Source organism: Adiantum capillus-veneris, chromosome 21 (assembly GCF_014529385.1).
Source record: "Adiantum capillus-veneris isolate H3 chromosome 21, ASM1452938v2, whole genome shotgun sequence".
In the NCBI taxonomy this organism is placed as follows: Eukaryota; Viridiplantae; Streptophyta; class Polypodiopsida; order Polypodiales; family Pteridaceae; genus Adiantum; species Adiantum capillus-veneris.
In genome coordinates, this window is record NC_140951.1 from 80,922,053 (window position 1) to 80,934,907 (window position 12,855).

General features: G+C 42.4%; 1 long non-coding RNA gene across 2 annotated transcripts; it reads left to right on the forward strand.

Moving 5' to 3' along the window:
• Positions 1–1,141: 1,141 nt before the first annotated feature.
• LOC147431225 (uncharacterized) lies at positions 1,142–12,047 on the forward strand. Of its 2 annotated transcripts, XR_015185754.1 has the most exons (4): positions 1,142–1,384; positions 3,012–3,156; positions 11,568–11,669; positions 11,781–12,047. It is a non-coding gene; the product is annotated as an uncharacterized LOC147431225 (long non-coding RNA). The 2 variants fall into 2 exon arrangements; XR_015185755.1 differs by lacking the exon at positions 3,012–3,156.
• The last annotated feature ends 808 nt before the right edge of the window (positions 12,048–12,855 follow it).

Here is a 12,855-nt window from a genome sequence, read left to right on the forward strand (position 1 = left end):
ACAAGATACAAATATATAGGTGGGACCAAGTTGAGTAGAGTGAGCCATATATAGCTCCAACAGTGGGGAGGACTTTGACAAGCGACCACGCCAATGAACCTCATTATTTAATCTAGTCCTCATATAATATGGAAAATCAATGTTACGACAACACAAGTGACCTGAGCATCGACTGAAACTAACAATGCTAGAAAAAGTATCACTTGTAGATGTGACATATTCTGTCCACATGTGACTATCATGTATTTGCTCCATTCCTATCATTCCGTTGGAGTCATCAGAAGGTGGCAACTCAAACGCAACATACCCATCATAATGCACAGGCAGCTCTTGAACTTGAATGATATTATTTTCTTGTTTTAGTGCTACGTATAGGTTGCTCTGCAGATGCATTGAAGGTATGATATCAAGCATGCTCAAAAATACATGCTTCTCAAACTCATCACATTCCAAATTGACTATTACTGGTGCAGATTTGATTCTATTGCCATGTGAAATAATCTGAGTTGTAGCAATGCAAACCATGAATAACTGACAATGATCGTGATTCAAAAGGCAAACTTCATCACCATGAGAAGTTTCAATATCTTTAATTTCTAGCTAGTCTCCACTTAAAGTTAAAGGATGCGATTAAAATCAGTAGTTAATTCAAAATGTCATCTCACAGAATCTAGAGGTAGGGCATATGTGTTGCCTTCAAACATGAGAATAAGTTTTTGACCCCCTTGCAGTCCATAGATAGTAATATGCCTAGCCATTACATACAATTGTTTTAGTGGAATTTGGAGCAATAGAATCACTCTGCAAGAAGTGCGAAATAGTTGGGTTACTGTGCAGGGTAGTGAAGCAAATATCCCTTCTGCGCAAAGACATGATTTAGGACGGTTTGAACGTGAAGATGTCGAAGTCGAGGCACATTCAAGGACCATTCTTATTAATCATGTAATTTTTTTCCCCCATCACGATCAAGTGTGTCGTTTTCATTTCTCAATCAACTTAAAGTTCCTTCATTGTCACAATAAGAATTTTCAAACTTAAGTCAAAATTTGTCGGTTTCATTTCTAATTCAACTTAAATTTCCTATATTGTCACAAGAAAATTTTCAAACTTAAGTTAAAATTTAACCTAAAGTGCTACGATCCTCAACAAAGGGCTTGCGAGACGGGGAAGGATAGGTTCAACAGAGGGCATGCGAGTGGAAAAAGCACAGTCATGAACCAATTGAAGACGAAGGGTTTGTTCGTTGCTGCAAGCAGCACGCGCTGGCGTGTGCTCATTGCTAGACTTGCAAGGTTTCACTTTGACGAGCAAGAATTTTGAGCTAGTTCCAGGAGCACTACCAACGAGCTGCTTCCAGGAGCGCTGCCAACTTCGTAACACCCAAGTAAGTTCTCAATTCTGGCGGCCTCTGCAAAGGCAAGGTGCACATTGAATATATCAATTAAAGCCGCGTCTGCAAAGACAGTTTAGGAGGAATCTGTAAAGGCATTTTGCGAGCCAATGTATGAAATTCAACATGTGCACCTAACATAGAATCATGCACAATAATGATTTGTTGCAAGCAGCATGTGTCAGCGTGTGCTCGTTACTAGAGCACAAGGTTTCACTTTGAAAAAGAAAACTCAAAGGGCTCTGTCGCCTTTCTCTTTATGAAAATGCAGCCCTAAGGGCTGCCCACATACTGTCTCCCTCTTTATCAACTCTGGCTAGGGAGGAATTGAGCAAGACATCGGCAATGATATATTGATTGAATGGATTAATCCTTGCACTGCAGAGTTGTTTTCTTTGATATGTAGATGATCAAGAATAATGGGTGCGCTTTAACAAGTTAGCTCATTCGCAACCAAAGGCATCCGGGAAGTGAGCGCATGTGCGTGTGCATGCAGCAATCTTTAGCTGCAAGTAGCTACTAGAGAGTAGAGGGAGTCAAATTAGAATTGCGAGCAAGAGTTGGCGACTCTAGGCTTGCAATGGTTCTGCTGACCTACATCACAAAATCTTTTGACCTGCATCACAAACGAATGAAACAGAGAGAGCTTGCCAATAAGGATATCTCGGTTGCTTGTGCTCCACCACATGCATGTCTTGACTTTGTGTTATGGACCTTAGCATCACTTGCAGGATTAATACTGTGAAGACACTCAATACTCATCATCTCCACATGTTGTCGCTTACGCATGACCATGTGGAAATTTATTCCATTGTTTTGATTCTTAAAGGAGTTAAAACTCATGCTGGTGCACATGCTGTTGTATTAAGAGTTGCCACCTAAGTCCGCTAGCACTGCTGCATCCTGGCTGTGGGCGGAATGGCTTTGATCAAATCTAGATAAGAGGACATCCTTCTGCTAGGTGCTTCGAAGTTTTATATATTTGGAATCAATTAATCATAATTTTTTGTAAATAGATATTGTTGGAATAAATAGACAACCATCAGTTGAAATTCTTTAAAGTTTTGAGCTTTGTCTATTTTTTTCACATCTGGGTTTCTTAAATCCTCAAGTGAGGTGTTCCATGAGCTATGATATATTTTGAAATATTGCTCTATATATAAGAAAAATTTTGTCCTACTGATTGATTATGACATGGTTAATGAAATCAACTGATTTCAAGCTACTAAAAATTTAGATTTGCTTATTGATTCTAGATCAATCCTAGACCGCGTGGCCGTGTCCGAAGAGGGAGGAGTCTTGATAGTGTCACTCTTGGTCAGGTGGACAGTAGTGAACAAGTCTCTTTAATTTCAGTTACTAACATGGAAGAGGAGTTAGAAGCACAAGAAGAGGAGATTCTATCTATGGACATGGGACAGGGACCTTTACACGAAGTTGATGAAATGCTAGTCCTTGAGGAGAATGGATTGCACATAGTCCCATGGGAGATAAGAGACGAGGTTAGCGCAGCAGCAGAAGTGGAGGATGAGAAAAAAATTTTCATGCACAGAGGGTCGGGTATGCTTGAGAGCACACGTGTTTTTATATGCTTTGATTGTCCCTCCATTTCCTTGTGCAGATTGATTCCATATGCAAGGTTAGAGGGTTGAGAGATGACCTTAGTGGTTTGAAGTCTGCCTTTGCAAAAGAAGGTTATATGCCATAAAAAGAAGCTCTCATTGTCTCTTTGTTGACATGCAAAACAGAGGAGAGTCTTGTGACAGGTATGTTAATACTTTTGTGGTATTGTTCAAATTCTTTGATATTTTGTTTGAAGTTTATCTTTTGTGAATACTTAAAATGAGTTAAAGCAACATGGGACCTCTATGGAACGAGACCAATGATGAATTTGAATGTGTATTGGAAAAGAAAACAAAGTTTTAAGATCTTATCAATCACATGTTCTCTCTAAACTGTCTCTCTCCTCCTTCCCCAAGCTCTCCATTGCAATTTCAAGCTCCCACTAGCATCCATGGCAAACAATGGTCAAAATAGATGCCCCAAACCCATCATACAAAGTATGGTTCTCTACAACTCGAAGAATGAGGAGCAACAATGGGAACCTCAGGTTTTTCAAGAAGGTGCGTGGGTCTACATGCAACCTTTCGCAATCGGTCCCCATCGTGTTTGTGAAAGAACAAACGTTGATCTCCATTGGAAGGGAAGACTAATAGGCTTCAAGCAAGTAAGAGAGAAGGGTATCGTGGCAATCGTTCAACATGTTTTCATGTTTGGACACATGTGTCTACGAGGGATCACCAACCCAAGGGATTTTCCTTGTAATTGTATGTCCCTTGCATTTCAATGGTTTTGGTGGTAACAAAAAAATGGACTTTTTACATCTCACGGACTGTTTTGTTTCTATGTATATGTTTTCCCTTCTAGCCTTGTGGAGGAGTAACCACTCTCGTGCCTTTCAGACACATTTACGGCCATGCATGCAAGTCTTGGGGATATGCTCTTCTCCAACACAACTTCATCAAACCTTGCACGACAAAGGGTGTTCTTCTACACCCACAAGTACATTGTACCTACAGATTAGGAAGGCTACGGAGAGCTACAACCTTTGGAGGCTACACCCCTTGCGTAGCATGGAGTGGTCAAAGCGAGATGCATGCATTGTAATGTCTTTGAAAGCCAAGATTGTAGCTGATGTGAGAGCATCATTAAAATTTGGAAAAGCCTCGCGTTCCGTTGGGCTTGGATGGTGTTGTCCTGCTCATGTCTTCGCTAGCATCTTTGGATCTTTGCCTTTCCATCATACAAATACTATGTATGTTTGCAAAGATCTACAATACGATACATTGGAAGCCATCCTTGGCGAGAAGTGGGGGTATCTTGAAGGACTTCACAACGGAGATCGCTTTCGGTGTCAGGTTGAAAGTTTTGGCATTGCTATCCGTTTCATCAAGGTGCGCTCCACTCTTTACGTGCGGTACTTCTATGAAAGGTGGATGTGCAAGCTTGGTGAATGGATTCCATTGCAATCCACCGATGCTACAATTGAGGTATTTGATATTGCAATCAAATTGTCGAATGGTGCGGTTGAAACCGTCCAAGTGAACAAGCACTGGACATTGTCCAATGTGCGGGAGCACTTAGTGATAATGGGTTTAGAGCATGGAGAAGATACAAAATTTTGCATCGGCCGATGAATGATTTTTCTCTCTTAATTATGTTATATTTATGTTCTTTTGATTATTCCCTGCTTTAAGTTGGGTATGTTATTTCTTTCTTTTTTGCTAGATTGGTAGCCGCATGGAGAGCACGATTCAAATTGAAAAGGCGTGGACATCGGAAGAGAATTTAATTTTATCAATAGAGTAGTTATGTTTTGTACTTAAATTTCTTATAATATCACAATTGTAAGTTCAAGCAGATGGTTGTATCAAATTTTGGCAATGCACATTATCTTAAAGTTGTAGTGATGTGTTTTTAGAGTTAAATGATTGTAATTTAGTTTGTAAATTTTTTATAACTTCTTGTTATTTGGGTTACTTTATGAAAATTGTTTAATATTTTAATTATTGTTATTATTATTATTTTTTTTTGGGAGGGGGGGCGTGCTATATAAAGCCTCCTAAACCCTACCATTTTCACACTCTTTGTCTGTTCACACTCTCATTTGAGCTCCAGCACTCACTACAAGAGGTTGTGTGCTCTTGTGACGCTGTTAGCGATGGAAATACACTGGGTTTTTATAACCCCCGGCGTCGCTAAAACCGTCGCTACGAGAGCGTCGCTATATGCGTCGCTATAGGTGTCGCTATATGCGTCGTTATAAGCGTCGCTATATAGCGACGCTCATAGCGATGCTCATAGCGACGATTATAGCGACGTTTACACAGAAGACTATAGCGACGCTCATAGCGACGCTACAGAGCCATAAATAGCGACGCTTATAGCGACGCCCGAGAGAATTTTTTTTTGGTGGCAGGACATTGAATGCCCTGCCACCCATCAACCATATTGTACTTGATTCACTTTTTAAAAAAAGTGCAAGGATAGATAATAGACCCAAAACAGTCACCCACAAGACGCATTGTTTGCAAAATTGACAATTGTACACATCATAGGCAAAATGAATTGATTGGAAAATGTAATAATGACAATTGTACAACATCATAGGCATAAAGAATTGATTGGCAAAAGGAACTGCGGTGACAAATGTAATAATATACATGGTTCAAAAAGACGTATAAAATCCGTCTCATGATATATAAGCTATGAGAAACCCTAAACTAATGTTATCTAGCTACGGCTAAACTGACGTCGTCTAGTCAGACGTCTCATCGCGTCCAAGCGACGTATCTGTCGGATTCTGCAAAAAAAGACAATAAGATAGCTTTCAGTAAGTATAAACATATAATGACATTTATAAAACAATACAAAAAATAAAAAAGAGTAAATCCTAATACTAACCATGCCGCCGCGAGAACTGAGAATGTCCATCAGGGCGTTTAAGCCCTTCCTGCCTGCGTACTCGCGCTCGTACGGTGTGGGATCACGTCCTGTCATCGACCACTGTCAAAACATACAAAGATTTCATTATGTTAGAATTAAAAAACTCATAAACCCTAAACTATCGAACATAAAGAGCAATGTGAAAACACTTACAAAATCGGCCTCAAATGATGCCCATCCACCGCTCCCCAAGTGGTGCGAGCTCCCTGCCTCTACTCGCGCTCTGGCTGCATCCTTTTGTTGCTTCTACTTGTCGGGATTCTCGCACGCTGCTTTCTTCGCATTCTTCTAATCTTCTTTGGCCAGCCAATCTGGCCTGTTCCACCCATTCTTGATTGCTTTTTGCACTTCGGAACGCTTGTGTTTGCAGTATTCGCGCATTCGAATCTTCATCAGGTCTTCATTGAAGCGCTGATCCCGTGTTGGAATGGGAAACTCATCATGAAGTATGCTGATGACTGTTTTTTAAATCACTTGGTACTTCGCTCCATTTGTTTAATATGTAGTGTCTAAACAGCTGAGAGCAAAGACCACGCATGCGCGAGATCACTTTCTTGCCGTCATCATCCATGATGATGCCGCCGCTGATGTCGACGGAGTAAGGCAAGCCCTCTGGCCGGTGACGCGTGAACCTGCGTGTCCCGGCAGGGGTCTCTAGCGGCGTGTCGATGGGGGTACGGACGTCAGGTGTCTCCACCGGCGTCTGGGCCCCAAGCGAGGAGTGTCGAGTGGGGTGGCTCCTGGCGGAGTAGGTAGAGGTGTGTAGCTTCTAGGAACAGTCAGCCGTGCAAAACCTGGCGTAGATGGCGATGCTGTGGCTGGTGTGGGGGCGGGCAAAGAAGGGGAGGGTAAAGAGCCTCGTCGAACACGAGGCGGTGTGGAGGCATCGGTGGCGGAATCCCCACAACAACCGCCACCGCCACCGCCACCACTAGAGCGCCGGTGTCTAGACGAGTGTGAAGCTCGTCTCGTCGACGCCGAAGCTTCGGAGCGCGCCGAATGCTCCGAAAGAGAGGGAGATGCGGATGGAGTAGGAACGCGCGATGATGCGCCAGAGCGATGACGCTCCACGTACCACTGTCTCTGCTGCGGTGACAAAGAAGAAAGAAACTCCTCATCATCCATACCTGCATTAAACACACGAATATTTAAACTTAATATTGAATGAATAGAGTAGACAATGACGCAAAGACCATTAAATACAATGACGTAATGACGCATATAAATACAATGACGCAATGAATTGAGTGATAGAAGAGGCAAGTCGAAAACTCAGAATTTTCAATCAAAAGATGTGAGCGCGAGTAGAAAAGAGCGTTATACACCATGGAAGGTACTTAGAGAGCCAGAGCTTTTACAACACGGAGCAAAATTGTTCAAATACAATATTTGTGGCTTTAAGAGATCTCTCTCTCATCCTCGCATAACTCAGCATAACTTCCTATATCTATATAGAGCTCTCTGTTTAAACACATATCCTCTGTTTCATTTTGTAGCTCCTCTGCATGCACCCCATATAGAGTAGTAGCATCTTGATGCTCGTCTGGCACCACTGCAGCGGCTTCTGATTGAGCATCTTCTCTGATCTCCTCCATTGATGTCGTTGTGATTGGCACATGGTAGCCTTCATACGTCCTTGCACTACGAGGGGCTACCTCTATGACGTACCACCAGTTTGATGTAGACTTTGTAGGATGAAATATTACCTGCCAGAGCCACATAACTTACATGAGAGCTTTCAAGCACATAACTTGTAAAAGGGGGATGTTAACTATTTACATACTTACTTGTTCACAATGCTCGGGTAGTACGAAAGTGTCTCTTAGGTCAGTCCATTTCTTAGTAGAATCCACCTCAAGAAAACCAGACTCTCCTTTACGCATAGTAGCGTTGCGACCCTCCATGATTATCTTGAACCATTGCACGTCGAACAAGTCGACAAAAAATCCTCTGTAATCGATCCTCAAAATCTCTTACAGCGTGCCGAAGTAAGTGAGTTCCGCCACCACAGGATCTGCATCATCTATGGTTCGCCATAGCGTGTCCCGGGATTTATCAAATCCGTCTAGCCACTCTCCAATGTACACTAGGGACTCTGATACCAACCAACCTTCTGCCATGCTACCCTCCGGACGTGCCTTTTGACGCACATATCCCTTAAGCATTTTCATGAAACGCTCTAAGAAGAACATCATCTGGAATGAACTGTGCCAGCTATTTCCACCTCATCAACTATGTGAACAAGAAGATGCACCTGAATGGTTAGCATTGTAGTAGGAAAATGTTTCTCAAACATGCACACAAGCTCCGCAGCATTTAGTTTGGCGAATGGTATGGAGTCTACGTTGATCTCCTTTTGTGAGATCCATTGTTCTTGCAGCACCTTAGTATCCACCCCTTGAAGTCCAATGGAGAACAGGAGTCTTCTTTCCCACTCCATGGCCGCCTTTGCACTCTCCTCTGTTGCCTTCTCTATCTGCTCGTGCAATCTTTTTTCCTCATCCTCGGTAATTCTTGATGTTGCGGTCTCGTCTTGTGCAGGGGCTAGATCTTCACTTGTTGTGGCTTCCCCAGTCTCTGGAAGCTCCACGGCTCCCACGCCTGTTTCTTCTTACTGATCCTCTGCATCTTTTATCACTTTGTCTTGCAGATCTTGGAGCTGCTTTCGGAGGGCCTCATTCTCCGCTCACAGTGCTTAGGTCTCTGATGTCAGTCGTTCTTCTGCAGCCAATGAGCCCTCCGCAATGTGCAATCTCTGCACTTGCTCTAGCCGCAATTCTCTTTGCAAACTCCGGATTTGATCTTCCAGACCGGGGATTATTGCTCCCTCTGGCTCTACTCCTGCTCTGCTAGCTCTTGGTGTGGATCTAAGCCTTAGGATTGTTCTATCCTGCAGCTCCATCCTTTCTCGTAGCTCAATGAGTTTGTCCTTTACAGCTTCCAATTCCTCATTAATTATTTCTTTGGCTTCTTGTGCGCTGGCCACCTCTATTGAAGCATGAGCAAGTTGGAGGATTAGTCCATCTCTTTCATTTTCTGCTTCCAGGAGAGATGCCTTGAGGTACTCTGATTCTTCTAGTGCACTCTCATATTTTGTTTCCATCTCCTCTTCTCTCTTTTCCGCTTCTTCTTTGTTGTCCCTCATTGCCTTTGATCGGGCTTTGATCTGCTGCAACAGTTGATGCACTTTCTAGATATCTCTTTCATCCTCATCTTCGAGCCCATTCTCATCTTCAAGCTCATCCTCCGCCTTCTCAGGTTTCAACCTCTGCTCTCTGTCGAATCGATTCTTGGTCCTCCTCTCCTTTCCTCTCTGTTCTTCCTATGTTAAGGCAATGCCATACACAACTTTGAGGGCCTCTTTTTGAGTATATCATGTGTCTATTAGAACATCATATTGCTCTTTCTTCATTTGAACTGGATCTGTTGCCTTCTCCTCTTGCTGTATTTCAGGCTTTTCTGGCACATCCACCTCCACTTCAGTAGTCGTTTCCTCCACTATCTTTTCCTCTCCTTCAGGACTAGACTCTTCTACCTTGTCCTTGCCCTTGTCACCTCCTTTTAATTCAGCTTTAATGTGCTCAACTTCTGCTTCGGTGTATGGCTCTACTGGTTGCTGCTCCAATATAGCTTCTGATTCTTCATAAGCCTTGATATATTGATCATACTGAGCAATGTGGGGTCTGGTTGAGTTGGCTCCGACTTTAGTTGGGTCTGGTACCCACTTTTCCTCAAAATCTTCTTTTAAAGCTTGCTCGGCTCTAAACTATTCAATCAGTCTCTCCATTCTTGCGTCTTTCTGGCTCTTAGTTTGCTTGGGAGCGGGTTTCTTCTTGGTCTTCTTCTTGAGGGGCTCGTCTCCTTCTTCTTCTGGCTCGGAAACAATCTCTAGCTTCCGCCTTGCCCTTGTTGACACTCTCTTGGTGACCTCTGGCTGGTCTTCATGTATCTCTTTTAGTTATTGGTTTTGCGAGGGAACCTTTGGCCAGTGGTCCCTTGCTCTGATAGCTTCATAAGCTATCTTAGTCAACACTTCGGCTCCCCTAATGTACTTTGGCTTCTCGTTCTGCAAGGCAATTACTTGCTCATGAATGTGCTGAGCATAATTGACTTTCTTTGGGATGTTGCTCTTTATTGCCCAAGTGATGGTTGTGGAAATGGCATGTGGTGGTGTGATATACTTTTGTGGCCTTTTGCTGCATATGTGTAAGAATTGGTTGTAGAGCCGGCAAATCTTTGCCACTCTCCGATCTGCCATGTCTTCATAGGTGACATTTTGCTTCTTTGGCCCATACACTTCCATAGCTTCTCGTCTTTCTCTGACTGAGCTTCCTTTGTTGTGCAGCTTCAGAGCATCTGCAATGAGCTGAGGAGTGATAATCACTTCAACTTTTTTCCCGTCCCAGGCTGTGAGTGTAGCCATTCCGTCTTTCTGTATGGTGGTTACCAACTTATACACTCTTTGAGCGTCTACTCCTGATGGTCTAGAAGTAAAAAAACTGCGAAGATCTGCCCTTTCCACGTATCTGCTTATCTCCTCCGTTCTGCTGTAGTCCACCAGTTCTTGGGGAATCATGGGGATATCCACTGTTTGCCCCCGTGGGTCTTTGAAATTACCTTGGTATATCTTTATCCCCTGTTCTTCTAACACCACTTCTTCTATCCAAGTCTTTGTGGGATTGAGAGTCTCTGGGAGAATAGAAAATGGCTCGGCTTCTGCTATTGCTTCCCTGAGTGTCGGTCTCTTTCTCTTTGCTGATGACTTTCCCGAATCCATGGATCCTGTAACTCCAATTTCAGAAGTTAGCATCTTTTTCAGTATTGAAAGCCGAAATTAAGCTTTTAACTATCCAAATGACTTAAAAATTGAAACATAAGCTATTCAAGGTCTAAGGATGCAATGCATATGGAAAAATATGACATTTGGGTGCAAAATCGTGCTGGAGACATCATACGCATATGATGTCTTTTGTGTCAAAATGGCTTGATATTGGTTGTGCTTGTAGATGATACTAGTGCACACATCCATTCTACATGTCTGGATTTGAATTTGGGTCCCATTTGGTCAAGTTATGGTCATTTTAGTCCTGGTCGGGCTCTTTGCATCAGCGGCGAGAGGGCTTGCCTTACTCCGTCGACTTCAACGGCGGCATCATCTTGGATGATGAAAGCAAGAAGGTGATTTCGCGCCTGTGCGGTCTTTGCTCTCAGGTGTTTAGACACTACATACTAAACACCTGGAGTGAAGTACTGAGTGATTTTAAAAGACAGAGTCAACAACATACTTCATGACGAGTTTCCAGTTCCAACACGAGATGAGCGCTTCAATGAAGACCTGATGAAGGTTCGAATGCGCGCATACTGCAAGCACAAGCATTCCGAAGTGCAAAAAGAAATCAAGCATGGGTGGAACAGACCAGATTGGCTGGCCAAAGAAGATTGGAAGAATGTGAAGAAAGCAACACGCAAGAATCCCAACAAGTGGAAGCAACAAAAGGAGGTAGCCAAAGCGTGAGAAGAGGCAGGGAGCTCGCACCACTTGGGGAGTGACGGGTGGACATCATTTGAGGTCGATTTTTTAAGTGTTTTCACATCGCTCTTTATGTTTGATAGTTTAGGGTTTATGGGTTTTTAAATTCTAACATAATGGATTCTTTGTATGTTTTGACAGTGATCGATGACAGGATGTGATCCCACACCGTACGAGCGCGAGTACGCAGGCAGGAAGGGCTTAAACACCCTAATGGACATTCTGAGTTCTTGCGGTGGCATGGTTAGTATTAGGGTTTACTCTTTTCTATTTGTTGTATTGTTTTATAAACGTTGCTATATGTTTATACTTACAAAAAGCTGTCTTATTGTTTTTTTTTGCAAAATCCATCAGATACGCCGCTTGGACGCGATGAGACGTCTGATTAGACGACGTCAGTCTAGGCGTAGCTAGATAGCATTAGTTTCTTTTTTTCATAGCTTATGTATCATGAGACGACTTTTATACGTCTTTTTGAAAACCATGTATATTTTTTCAATAATGACAATGGTGTTGTAACTATTACATTTGCAAAGTTTAACAATCAAGTGATTTTGCCTATGACATTGTGTACAATTGTCATTGATTTACTTTCATCAATTCACGCTTGTCAGTTTTGTATCTTTATTTTGCAAACAATACGTAATATGGATGATGGAGTTAATGGTTATATTTTCTTGTGGGTGACTATTTTGGGTCTATATCTACCTTTGCAGTTTGTTCCAAAGGTGAATCGATATGGTTGATGGGTGAATGCCTTGCCACCAGAATTTTTTCCTCTCGGGCGTCGCTATATAAGGCTCTGCAGCGTCGCTATAAACGTCGCTATAGATGGCTTGCAAACGTCGCTATAGGCATCGCTATATAGCGACCTTTATAGAGATGCATATAGAAATTGTTATAGCGACGCTTATAGCAACGTTCCCGTATCGACGCTATTAGCGACGGTCTTAGCGATGCTAGGGATTATAAAAACCCAATGTATTTCTGTCGCTAACAACGTCATAAGAGCACACAACCTCTTATAGTGGGATGGTTGTTTACATATAGAAAGGATATGTTCTGTTGATGAAAATTTTTCATTGTTGGTACTTAGATGTGCTTAATTTTCACAGTCTATTATGGTCCAGCGGTTTAGCAAGGCTTTCAAGTAATTATAATGGGTAGTAATCAGTTTCTTTTTGTAAATCCATTTGCCCACTTTTTTTTTGCCTGTGATCAGAGTTCTATAAGAATAATATTCTCCATATGCATTGGCACTTAACGTCATGAAAATTCAAGTTGGAATACATTTTACTAATAGCATACGCACTAGGTGTTATGGGTGCTAGTGTTTAGCAAAGGCTTACTTGGAGCGATATGAAAATTCATGAACTTGATAGCTTACAAAGAATTTCGCACCACGGTTGCAGTATCTCTAGGAGACTTA